General features: G+C 40.9%; 1 protein-coding gene across 1 annotated transcript in view; it reads right to left on the bottom strand.

Annotated features, from left to right (window-relative positions):
- DOK6 (docking protein 6) overlaps positions 1-13455 on the bottom strand; it is a 233861-nt gene that overhangs the window by 31397 nt on the left and 189009 nt on the right. The window lies entirely within an intron of this gene.

The raw sequence follows: 13455 nt of genomic DNA, 5'->3' as shown, positions 1-13455 counted from the left end.
AAAAATAAAAGGAATGCATACAACTTTATAGCAAAAATAAATAAATAAATAAAAAATAACCTGATTTAAAAATGGGGAAAAGACCTGAACATACATTTCTCCAAAGAAGATATTCAAATAGCCCAAGGTATTTTAAAAGATGCTCATTATCATAATAATCAGAGAAATACAAAGCAAAACCACAAATATCATCTCACCTGTTATAAGGATGATTATCAGAAAAACACAAACAAATGTTTTTGAAGATGTGGATAAAAGGAAACCCTTGTACACTGTTAGTGGGAATGTAAATTTGTACACTCACTATGGAAGACAGTTTGGAGGTTCTTCAAAAAAATTAAAAATAGCATAGCTGGTTTTGCTCAGTGGATAGAGCATTGGCATGCAGGCTGAAGGGTCCCAGATTCAATTCCAGTCAAGGGCACATGCTCAGGTTGCGGGCTCGATCCTCAGTAGGGGGAGTGCAGGAGGCAGCAATCAATGATTCTCTCTCATCATTGATGTTTCTATCTCTCCTCCCTCCTCTCCGAAATCAATAAAATATTAAAAAATATTAAAAATAGAACGACTATATGATCCAGCAATTCTAATTCTGAGTATCTACTCAAAATAATTAAAATCAGTATCTCTAAGATATATATGCACTCTTATGTTCATTGCAGCATTATTCACAATAACACAGACATGGAAACACTTACATGTTCAATAGATAAAGAATATGTGCTATATATATGTGATAGAATATTATTAACCTTAAATTAGATCAGTGATGGGCAACCTTTTGAGCTTGGTGTGTCAAACTTCGCCAAAAAACTGAGCATAACTCGGGTAGTGTGTCACTTAGAGGAAAAAACATTATTTCGCAAATGTTTCATCCTCGGCATGCAGCCGCCTCAGCGGCCGCGTATCATCAGAAATGGCTACGCGTGTCAGTGCTGACACGCGTGTCATAGGTTTGCCATCACTGAATTAGATGAATGATCTTGGAAGATATTATGTGAAAAGTAAAGTAAGCCAGACACAAAAGAAAAAATACTAGTTCTAAAAAGGGGACATATGTAATACTTTCAACAATAAAAATTATTAAAAAAAAACCCAAAAAACAAATACTAGTCCTTCTGGGGCTCAGTTGGTTAGAGCATCATCCTGTGCATTGAGGGGTTATGGGTTCAATTCCTGATGAGGGCACATACCTACATTGTGGGTTCAATCCCTGTTGGGGAGAATACGGGAGGCAACAGATCTATGTTTCTTTCTCACATCAATGTTCCTCTCTCTCCCTTCCTCTCTCTCTAGAATCAATGAAAAATATATCCCCAGATGAGGATTCAAAAAACAAAAGACAAGTAATACTACCGGATCAAACTTATGCCAGGAATCTAAACTATTCAGATTCATAGTAAGTCAGGGTAGAATGGTAATTACTAAGGATTGGGGAGAAGGAGAATAGGAGGTGTTAATGAGAGGTACATAGTTTTACTTATGTAAGATGAATAAGTCTTAGTGCATGTAGTTAACAATATTAAATTGTATACTTTATATTTAAGTGGGGAGGTCTTATGTAAATATATAATAAAAGGCTAATATGCCAATAGACCGAACGGCGGAACAACCAAACAACCAAACAACCAAACAACCGAACAACTGGTCGCTATGATGTGCGCTGACCACCAGGGGGTGTGTGTGGAACATGGCAGGCATTGGCTGTAGCAGGATGGTGGAGCAGGTGAGCGGGGGTGCCAGACCAAGGCAGGGCACCGGTCGCTGTCATCAGGGCGAGCCTCTGGTGGTTACTGAAAAGTCTTTGCTCCCACATGCCGCTGTCCCGCCCGGCACTCACACCTCCTGTTGGCGCCAGCCCCGCTCGCACCCACTGCCAGCGCCAGAGCCGCTGCTCATACCTGCTGCCAGCGCCCAGTGCCAGTTCTGATCAATTGGCGCCATCAGAGGGAGCGAGTGGCAGCTGCTGGCCTATAATCACCCCTGAGGGCTTCTCCACCTCCCCCTGCTCCTGAGGGGCGATTGTGGCAGCAGCCTGCTGATGGCACCGGCCCTGCTCACACCCGCTGCTGGCACTACACCTGTCAGCCGTTGCAAGCAGGGCCAGCACCATCAGTATGTGGGAGCAGCAGCAGCGGGAGTGGGGCTGCCGGCAGACAGGGGACCAGGGGCCGCAGCAGGAGGGGCCAGATGGGTGGGGGCGCAGACCATGAGCCAATACCCACTCCTGTGCCCACCGCAGCTTCGCAGCCCACAGTTCCTTTCAAGGTGCACAAATTTGTGCACTGGGTCCCTAGTTCTTATAATAAAAAAGGCAGAGGAAGAAAACTTCTAGAGAAGTGATAATTAAATTTAAGGTATGGCAGTTTCATGGGTATATATTTTTCTTTTTCATCAAGGTGTGCACAGCTTTTTTGTATGTCAACTATACTTCATTAAAATTAATTTAAAAAAGGAAAAGTACAATGAAATATAGTTTATGACAATTATTCTTCTATATTCATATTAGATTAGATGGTCTCCAACACCCATAAAACTATGGTTCACACTCAGAGGATTTTATCTCCATATTTAAAGAAGAGTTCATAAAGTTAAAGCCATTTTATTTTTTAGTGCAAACACTTAAAATTTGAGTTGAGGTGAGGGAGAATAAGAGGTATTAATGAGATACATAGTTTCATATGTCCTACCAGCACTTAAACTTTTGCATTCTGGGAAAATTTTTACAATTATCACAGATATAAAAACATTTAAAAATATTAAAATAGTCAGAGACAATCCCATTTACTATTTTTTTTCTATTCCCATTCATAAGGGAAATCATGGACCTAAAAAGTATTAACATTTGTAATTCTATTATGTTATCCTGAAGATATTTTAATTTGCATTTAGACTAGTTGAGTATGCAACTTACTTTGAGAGTTTAATTCTGAGAGAACATTACCCTTCTAACTAAGAGAGCAAAATGAATGTTCTAATAACATTTTATTAACATTCATATTAATCACTGTATACCCAGTCTCTTTCTACAAAGTATTTGAGGTAATTTATTACTTAAATCAATGACAGAGCAAGCAAATAAAATATACCAATTAGTGAAGCTCCAGTGTGGACACTCCTGGAATTGGGGCCCTATCCATCTCTTCCAGCATTCATGGGGTGCATGGCACATGGGTGGCTAGTGTGACCAGAATCTGGGGACTCACAGGAAGGGGAAACAGGATAGGTCAACATCAGGAAAAAACAGTGGTGATGAATAGCAAGCTTGTATTGGATTCATTGACATATTTTTAAAAGAGGAATGATTGAATGACATACAACTTGTTCTCATGCTTGTGCAGCTCACCCCTAAGATAGTTTCTTCAAAGAGGTGCATGAAGCTTTAGAAGATCTCAGAACACATGAAATTTCAGATAGCTCTAGATTTTTAAAATTCTCCAGCCATTGACAGAAAAAGAGGAGCTCACTTCTCCAAAATGCCCCCTCTTTCTGTAGTCTTTATGTGCATTTATCCTCTCTATGATATTTCCACTTTTTTTCATAGTAATTAAAATGCTTCTGTGGACTCTGACCCTGGTGTGGCTTGGATGATTGGGTGTTGTCCTGTGCACCGGAAGGTTGAAAGTTTGAAAAGGTTGAAGGATTGAAAGGTTTCTGGTTCAATTCCTGGTCAGGGCACATGTGGGGGTTGGGCTAGATCTCCAGTAGGGAACATTCAAGAGGCAATGGATTGATGTTTCTCTCTTACCCTCTCTCTCTAAATATCAATAAAATTTTTTTTAAAAGGTTAATAGTATCCTAATATATAAAAACCCTGGGTCCATCATATCCACGACTAGAGGTTCGATCAACCAGAAGTCAGTCCTGCAGTCAGCGCTGGGTTGCTGTGGTGACCCAGCACTGACTGCTGCAGCTGCAGGTGTGGTGACCCAGCACTGGCTGCTGAGGGGGCTGTGAATCAGGCCTGGAGAGAGGCCTGAAAAGAGAAGCAGGGTCTGATCCGTAGCCTCTGTGGCAGATGTTGACCAGCACTTGCCTCTCTCTTTCTCTCTGGGCCTGGCCAGCAGCCGTGCCTCCATTTCTGTCCAGGCTTCCACCGGGGCTGCTGATCAGCCCTGCCTTTCTGATCAGGCCCCATTGATAGGCCCAGAGATGCTGACTGGCATAGAAACTGACCAATCAGAACCAAATCTGGGTCAACTGTGAGGAACCAATGGCTGCCTAGGAGGCAGAGCTTTTGACGCTGACTGGCATAGAAACTGACCAATCAGAACCAAGTTGGCCAGCAGAGGAGGGCAGTTGGGGGTGAGATCAGGCCTGCAGGGGAGGGCAGTTGGGGGCAACCAGGCCAGCAGGGGAGGGCAGTTGGGGATGAGATCAGGCCGGCTGGGGAGGGCCATTGGGGGCAAGATCAGGCCAGCAGGTGAGGGCAGTTGGGGGCGAGATCAGGCTTGCAGGGGAGGGCATTTAGGGGTGATCAGGCAGGCAGAGGCAGTTGGGGGCGAGATCAGGTTGGCAGGGGAGGGCAGTTAGGGGTGATCAGGCAGGCAGGCAGAGGCAGTTAGGGGTGATCACGCAGGCAGGCAGGCAGGTGAGCAGTTAGAAGCCAGTGGTCCCAGATTGCTAGAGGGATGTCCAACTGCCTGTGGTATCGGGCCTAAACCGGCAGTGGGACATCCCCCAAGGCGTCCCCGATTGGAGAGGGTGCAGGCTGGGTTGAGGGAACTCCCCCTCCATGCACAAATTTCGTGCACTGGGCCACTAGTATGGTTAAATTAGTAGTGATTTTTGCCTACATAGTCTCTCTCCATATCTCGAGTTTCTTCAATGTGGGTGTATTTGTTTTGCAATTAAATTTTTATTTTATTTTATTAATTTCAGTTAAATTTCAAGTACTTATTCCTTGTAATTTTGGTAGGTTTTCAGAAATACTACTACCTTAAGTTTAAAAAAATCACTTTTCAATGGAAGAAACAAAATTGTTCCTTAAGGGTAATACAGCTTGATTAGAAGGCATTTCTACTTTGTAATGGAAGCCCAGGGGACGAAGAACAGGCAGGCAGCCCTGCATGTCTGCATTAACACGTAAAGAAAAAAGAGAAAATATTCAGGAGGGAGGAAAGTGCATGAAATAAAAGGGATCTGCCACAGAAAGTGATTTTGAAATCTCCCAAATAAGACACTTCTAAAGAAATGGAACAGAGGGAGACACATTGCAACTTGCCATAAAACTTGGTTAAAAAGCTTGCAAAGTCATAATGAAAAGTAATAGCCACTCTCAAGAGTTAAGCCAACTAATTGACATATACAATGTGCCTTTAAATTGTTCCAGAAAAGGAGCAAAACTGCTCTATGACATTTTGAAAGGCAGTGCCCAAGCCATAGAGAACTCGCCTTTGAATGCTATGGGTTTCCCACAAATTGCTTAGATGGCTTCCATCTGGATGGTCTCATTTAAAGCACGTTTCAGAAGAGCTGCTGCTTGCTTTTTTTTCAGAGGAATCATTCTTTCAAATCTTATTTATTTATTTATTCATTTATTGTTATTTTTAATCCTCATCAGAGGAGGATATTTTTTTCCATTGCTTTTCAGAGCTAGTGGAAGGGGGGGGGAGAGAGAGAGAGAGAGAGAGAGAGAGAGAGAGAGAGAGAGAGAGAGAGAGAGAGAGAGAGAGAGAGAAACACTGATGTCAGAGAAACACATCCATTGGCTATCTCTGCAAGTGCCCAACCAAGGGTTTGGGAGCAAACCCGCAATCAAGGTACATGCCCTGGAATGGGAATCAAACCCAAGACACTTTGGTGCACAGATCAACACTCTAACCACTGATCCACACTGGCCAAGGCCATTCTTGCAAATCTTGATTGTGACTTAGGAGAATGAACCTGGGCAGGAGGATAGAGAGTATGACCGTGTTATCCCATTTTGCATTAAATGCTGTCACCCTAGGGCAGTCCCATAACTTCCTTATTAGACTAGAAAATGAAGACAATGTGGGTGTTTCTAAGCCAACTCCGCTTTCTGAGTACCTACAGAATGCTAAAATGGCAGTTTGATGCTAGAGCCTCAGATTGGCTAATCCTCAAGGTACACCAGAGATGCAATCTCCCAAATTCATGTGGTGAAATGGCATTTTCTGAGAAGGTAAGTATAATGTCTGTCCTAGAGTTGTGCTGCCAGTAAGAAACTTTTGTTCTAATGTCACATGTCTTTATCTTGAACATATATATAAAGGACACAACGTCACTTAAGTTTGGCAGTCAATTTCTTTCTTGTATTATAAGAACAAAACAAAAATAAAACAAAGGCTATAAGCGCCTTTCCAAACCTGTGTGATGTAGCCATGGCAACCAAACATTTCTTAGACCATGCCCAAACTGGACCATTTTTCCTGTGTTAAATACAGGCATTAAAACATAGGCACACAGCATCAATTCTTAACAGATTTCTCTCAAACAAACTTATATTACCAGGCTCCTGAGTTTTAAAACACTGGATGTTTGAAGTTTAAAGCAGCAAGCTTGCAATTAGCATCTGTTATTTTTAGAGCAATGGCCTAAGTGCCAGAACCCCACTGAAGGCCACATCCTGGCTAAACTCACTCTGCAGTTTATTCTCTGGCAGGTGGAATTTTAACGATGCTTATTTCCTAACATTTCTTACCTTTTTCTATTTTTCCGGTCATTATTGAATCTCCATTTGGCAGATGAAGGGAAATAAAGAAGGAAATGTATAAAATACAATTTTTTAAGCCTATAACCAGTTAGCCAAAGATAGGGTATATCGAGTTGAATGGTCAGAGAGAGAGAGAGATGAGGTTAAAAAAAGCAGAACAGGAAACAGAGGTTAGGGAGAAAATATAATTGAACAGATTTTCCCTCCCTGAAGGTTCTTTTATGTGGTTTATAATTTGTGAAATGTAGCCTAATAGGTACGTTTTTGAGGGAAACAATAGATAGTGAGAGAGCAATGAGCTAAATGGTTCTTTTTGTGTGTGTGTTTATGTATGCACTAGTGGCCCGGTGCATGGAGTCGTGCACATTGAAAGGAAATTAATTAGAAGGTGGCCAGCCAGGGGGGGACTGGGTGAGAAGGGCTGGACATGCCCTGGAGCCAACCTTCCAAGGTCCCTTCCTAGCCAGCTGCACCTTCTCTGCACTGAGCTGACAAAGTCCTTCCAGGAGTTTCTAACTCCCCTGCGTAAGAAATGGCCTAGTTTCCCTCTCTCGTCAGTGTTATCTGGCTGAGTGGGACAAGGCTTGGGGAAATTCATATGTTTAGGAGATAATGTCTTGTTTACATTCACAGGTAGGAGGAAAAAAATAACTGAATATTTAAGCCTGACATATATATTTTTTTCTTGCATTAAAAACTTAGGGCTAGATTGAGAGAATTAGCTTTAGGTTTTCTGGAACTTTAGAAGCTAGAGACCATTTCTTAAGGCTAGATTTGGAACAAAACCAAATTCCTCACATGTAGTAGAAACTCTACAAGAGTTAATTAAATAAATAAATACTAGAATAGTAAAGGAGGTCCGGTCTAATTAGCATATTATGATTTTATCATTATAGATTGGAGTAGGGTAATATTTCCCTTTATCAGAGAAGAAAGCTGATGAGTGGAAATTTAATTGACTTCAGTATGGTGACAGTGGTTAATAATTATTGACTAATAGAGGCCTGACACACAAAATTCATGCAAGAGTAGGCCTTCCTTCCCTCCGGCACCCGGGACCCAGGCTTCCCTCGCAGCCCCGGCTTCGTCCAGAAGGTCATCTGGTCTAATTAGCATATTATGCTTTTATTATAGATATTTTTTACCTTACATGGGTGACCTCATTGTAGTGCTGTAGGCAGTTAGACTGACATGAGCAGAGCAAGAATGATGGGCCAGATATGGAAGGTCACCAGGATGGAAAGCCCCAGGTGCCTAGCAATGGACAATCAATTGTAAGGTGGGACCTCACCCCCAGGGGGACTTTTCCTCCCCCAGCACATAGTTGGTCATTCGGTTTGGATCCCTGACCTTTCCTCCCTAGAGATAACATCTAGGCCTCAGTTGTATTTCAGCTCCAGGCCCAGCCACTGCTGACGTCAGGACCAGCTATATGGAATAATGACCCCTGCCCTGGTGCTAGCCAATCAATCAGTGGAGACCACAACCCTGAAAGGACACACCTGGAAAACTGCTGAATCTTCTATTAAGATCTTTCCCTGGGATCTCCCCTAAAATCTCTGCCCTTAACATCCTTAGGATGGAGGATCCAGTGTGCTCTCCCTCTGTAATTTACCCAATAAATGTTCTCTGACAGTTTTGGGTCTTGCTCTGAATTATTTGCTAGCCAGAACCCAGGTTTTGTCTGACCCCATGGGTCAGACACCTATTGCCGTTCCTGCTGTCTATAACAGAAGCACCCCCATTTTAGAGATGAAAAAAGTGAGGCTTAGCAAGGGTAAGTAAATTGCCCAAAGTTATACAAGTCAGCAATGGTAAAGTTAATATGAAAGCTCAGGTTGGTTTAACTCCAAGATTCAAGATTTTAACCTCCAGGGATAGTGCCTCCTCCCAATAGTGGGGCTGAGCCAGGGGTGGGGTAATGGGTTGGATAAAAATCATTCCAAGTTGCTACCTCACAACCTATTGGAAGAAGCAGGTTTGTAAACAAATATATCCATATAGTAAAGTTATACAGAAACATCTGGGAACACGGAAGAGGTTGTTGATTATGGCTGCAGGGTGTGAGCATTTTTATGGTGTCATTTGGGGAGCAATGGATTAATCTACCTTTAAAAACGGATATCCAGGGAGGCATTTCCTGCCTTTGACTTATCCTTTCTAAGGTAAGGATATGCAATAAATGTTCATAGAATGTTTAACAGACAGGAAGTGTTCATTCTAGAAGATGGTGCCTGTTTTTAAGGATTGTTGCCAAACTGCCACCCACAGGCCTGGGCCATATTGAGAATGTGATGTACTTGGTTGCTGCTCAAGGTCACGGCTGATCTGCCCTGACAATGAATAGATCGAATATAGGGAAGATGGTAGTTTGGACATATACAGTTTCCTTTTTACTACTGGAGTGATTCTTCTTCTTTTTTTTTTATTTGCTTTTACTAACTTTGCAATTTGGAAAACATCATATAATAAACATTTAAACAGAAGATCTCAATGGAAGCTATTTACCTACAATGCCATCTTGAAACTGGGCAGTAAAAATGAACAGAGGGCCATAGATGAGCAAAGAGAAGTAAATCCCTTGATTTACCTCCTTAATCTATGTTGGAACTCTATTTACCGTTTCTGAAGGTTATCTCTAATTCTAATTGCCTGTTTGCTTCCTGGCTGTCTGGGAATTTAGAACCACAGACGCCCTTTCTGTGAACATAAAATACCTTCTGTGTAATCAGGTCTGCCGCTGTGCTGACACCGGGGTCTGTAGCTTAATTACTGATGATAGGAGGCAGAGGGAGGGGGACAATTCTGAGCTGGCATTTGAATATCAATCAGTGTTAATGAAAGCGGAACTCCATCTTTGTAAAGGGCACCTCAGTCATCCTTGACTCAAAGAGTGAAGTTGTTCAGGCTGCTCACAAATGAGTCATCATAGTTTGATATAATCCCATTCATTTATTTTTGCCTTTGAGGTCAAATTCATAAAAATCTTCTTTAAGACCAAGGTCCATAAGTTTAGTACCTACATTTTCTTCTATGTAATTTATTGTTTCAGGTTTTATATTTGGTTCTTTGATCCACTTTGGGTGGATCTTGAGAATATCACGCTAAGTGAAATGTCAGACAGAAAAAGTTAAGAACTATATGATTTCACAGACGCAGACAACAGTTTGATGTTACCAAAGAGAAGGTGTCAGAGGTAGTAAAGGGTAAAGGGGTTGAATATATTGTGTCAGAAGGAGATCTGACTTTGGGACGTGGACACACAATGCACTATCCAGATGATGGAGTATAGAATTGTACACTTGAAACCTATATACTTTTATTAACCAACTAGAGGCCCGATGCACAAAATTCATGCAAGAGTAGGCCTTTTTTCCCCCGGCTGCCAGCTTCCCTCTGGCACCCGGTACCCAGGACCCGGGCTTCCCTCGTAGCCCCAGCTTTGTCCGGAAAGTTGATCAGAAGGATGTCCAGTCTAATTAGCATATTATGCTTTTATTATTATAGATTTCACCCCAATAAATTAAATTTAAAAAGAAAATAAAAAATGAGTCATTATAAAATCCATATCATTTTATGTAAAAATTACTCATTAAAAGTACCAGGGCCAGTTTGGTACAGAAAGGACATGGTCCTAGGGTCCCTGGGGACCATTTTCAGCTCACACTCTTGGCTCCCTTTCATCACAGGAGCTGGTGGAAGAACTGATCCCAGAGAAGCAGCTGCAGGTGGAGAGAGACAGCAACCCAGCCTGTCCCAGTTCTATCAATAGTAAAATAATTACTATGTTTTAAGCATTCACTTTGGGTTAAGAGTCTGAAATCAGGTTTCCTTCCCTTTTAATAGGTCCCTTCAGTCTAGAGATAACATCTCCAGAATGTGTTGTGACATAAACATTTTTCATAAATGCAGAAGAAGTTGGAGAAATATACATAGAACATTACCTTCAAATACAAATCGATCATCTTTAGTATCTGGCAAAATCGAAAAAAAAAAAGAAAAAGGAAAAGTCCTTATTTTACCAATTCTGCAGGAAGAGGCAACAAACCCATCATAAGCCATTTAGAGGAAGAGATTTGAAACAGTAGCTGCCTGGTACTTAGCAAACATTTAGTTGTTAAAGCTAATTATTCTTTGTCTCTGTCTTTTGACTGCAGAGCTAGAGTACACTGGGGAAACCGTAACAACCTATACTTTCCCAGCACCCTTCTGGGAGTAGCGTGGAGACCTTCTTTTCTGGGCATTAAATTAAAAGCAGTATTGCTATGCCAGTCCTTTAGAGTGCACCTTGCTTCTGCAGTTACAAAACAATGACAGAAATAGAGATAGTAAAACTGAGCAAAATGCAGTTTTGAGGGTGGCAGGCAATCAGAGTGATGGGTGAGTCTTAACACAATGGATTTGTTGACACGCCATGAATTTTTTCCCCAGTTCTAGTTCATGTGTGGTTTAATAATGAATCCCAATCTGTTAAACCTTAACTACAAAAATGTTTCCCCCTTTATCTTCTGAATGAAAGCCTGCCGAATTTACTCCTGTTGATCACATCTTCACCGTTAGAATATAAAACATATGATGAAAAAGTTTGAAAGATATATTTTTGTTCCTCAATGCTACCCGTGGTTTACTTGATATGATACCTGTCTTTGCCAAAAATTTCCTTTGACTTTGGAAGGTCAATGATGACAGCTGCCCTACTATGCTCTCCTCTTTGTAAAGGAAAGGTAAAGCCACTTCAAGGAGCACAACCAGGGAAATGAGACAAAATAACCACACCATTAAGTATAACGTGGTGAAAATGTAGGTGTGGAAGAAGGGGTGCTGAGGGTCAATGTTCTTATTGTTATTTCTTTTTTTGTTTCAGTAGTTTTACTCTGTCCTGATTCCACCAGGATGTAGTTAGAATAGGTTACATCCTCATAAAAACAAAACAAAATTATGGTCAAAAGCTCTTGTCTTCTGCTTAACTTAACTACCTTAATAGAACAAAAGAGAATAAAATAAATCACCACTCTCAAAAATCACTAACATGTTTAGATCTATATCTATCTATATATTACCTATCTATCTACCTATCTGAATATTTCTCTCTCTATATAATATAACCATAAAATGAGGGGTATATAAAATAGTAAAATGTATTGCTCTAAGAAGTATACAATATAAAAATAAATGTATAGTGAAATTTAATTTACATTGAATATATTCTATATTTATCTGATTTATAGTAGTTACCTTAATCAATGCATTCTTATTACGTAAAAACTACAAATAACCAAAAATGTGATATTAAGACCATATAAGTAAATTGCTCATCATAACTGATATTTCAAGCCCTCAACTTTGCTTGAAATTAATATTAGTGAGATAAATCATAGAGTTTTCTAATTAGTTATAGACTGTATTTTATTGTGTAAATCAACATTGTCTTCCAATGAGTTTCTGGCAATGTTTTAAGAAATTGCAATGCATTCTGGTGGTTTTTGCTTAGATGCATATAAAATTATTTCTGAAGTTGTATATCATTCTAAATCCAAGCTCTTCCTTCAGAGAAAAGTTTCCCTTACCTTCCATGACAACAGCAGTCTTTTATTGCTGGAATTACTGACCAAATACTTGCTTGCCAGTAGATAGGGATACAGTGCAAGGTTTTGTTTTCTCTGACCTTTACTTTTGCCTCCTGGGTCATGGAGGGGTGTGTGTGTGATCATGTGATAGAGAAAACTGATGACTGGGTGACAGGGTGGTGGGTCCCCACTGTGTCCAACTCTCGGGACACCACCACAATGGTGGGGGGTAGGCGTGCGCTCATGCTACTTCAACCTCTCTTACCTTCTGCTGAGCCACAATGTGGGGCTGCACCCTAACTCCTCCTCCACCACTGCATGAGCTGGGGCTGAGGCAGTCAGCAAACTGTGTATGAGAACACCATCCCTTCCCTGCACTTCCCTCCATCCCGCCCACCCTCCACATTCCAATACGCCCACCTGCTGTACTGATGTGTGATCTCTCAGGTGAGTCTGTGCTGAGCAGAGGAAACTTTGTTGGGTTATAGATGTCCCACTTGTAACTTTAAAGGGAGCTACAAAGGGGTCTTATCACTCCACCATGATGCTGACTTCACTCCCCAGAATATATCTTTAATCATTATTCCCACTGATCAAATTCTATTAGTCTAGGTTTGAAACTATGGCAATAAAATATTGCTTTAAAATATACTATTTTAGTTTGTAACAGAATTTTTTTGGTCAAAATACTTAGTGTTGTTAATATGAGCAAAAGCTAAAGTATAAAAGGAAAACAATACCCTGAATGCATTACCCTTAGGCATTAACTACTTCAAAAGTCATAATGGTCATTCATTCACCAGATATTTACTGGGTTTCTATTATGTTCACGCCTATTGTGCTCAACAAATGCTTGTCTGATGGATGAGTGTTTTCAACTGTGTTTTTTTAGCTCCGGTTTCCTCCAATCTTGGTCAGCGGTTAGTCAACTGCCTGCAGCTGAGTGCTTTTCTAACCGCTAAGATTATTCATTTTAGGACAAAGGGAAGGAAGAGGAAATGAACCGCCAAAGCTGAGGTTTCTGCTGTTGTTGATGAAATACCTGCTATTTATTAATTTGATTAATCCATCAAGCCATCCCCATGCTATTTAACCATTTATCTGTAAGAAAATCACACAAGCAAAGCATTTACACTTGTCTCTTTCTGTCCCCCAACTCCCCAAATAGTTTCTCTGTCAGGGCTTTGGCTAAATCTTAACATTGCTGTGAGT

This window comes from Cnephaeus nilssonii, assembly GCF_951640355.1.
Source record: "Cnephaeus nilssonii genome assembly, chromosome: 11".
NCBI lineage: Eukaryota > Metazoa > Chordata > Mammalia > Chiroptera > Vespertilionidae > Cnephaeus > Cnephaeus nilssonii.
Note: the sequence above shows the minus strand (reverse complement) of the source record. Positions and strands in the feature narration are given on the sequence as shown.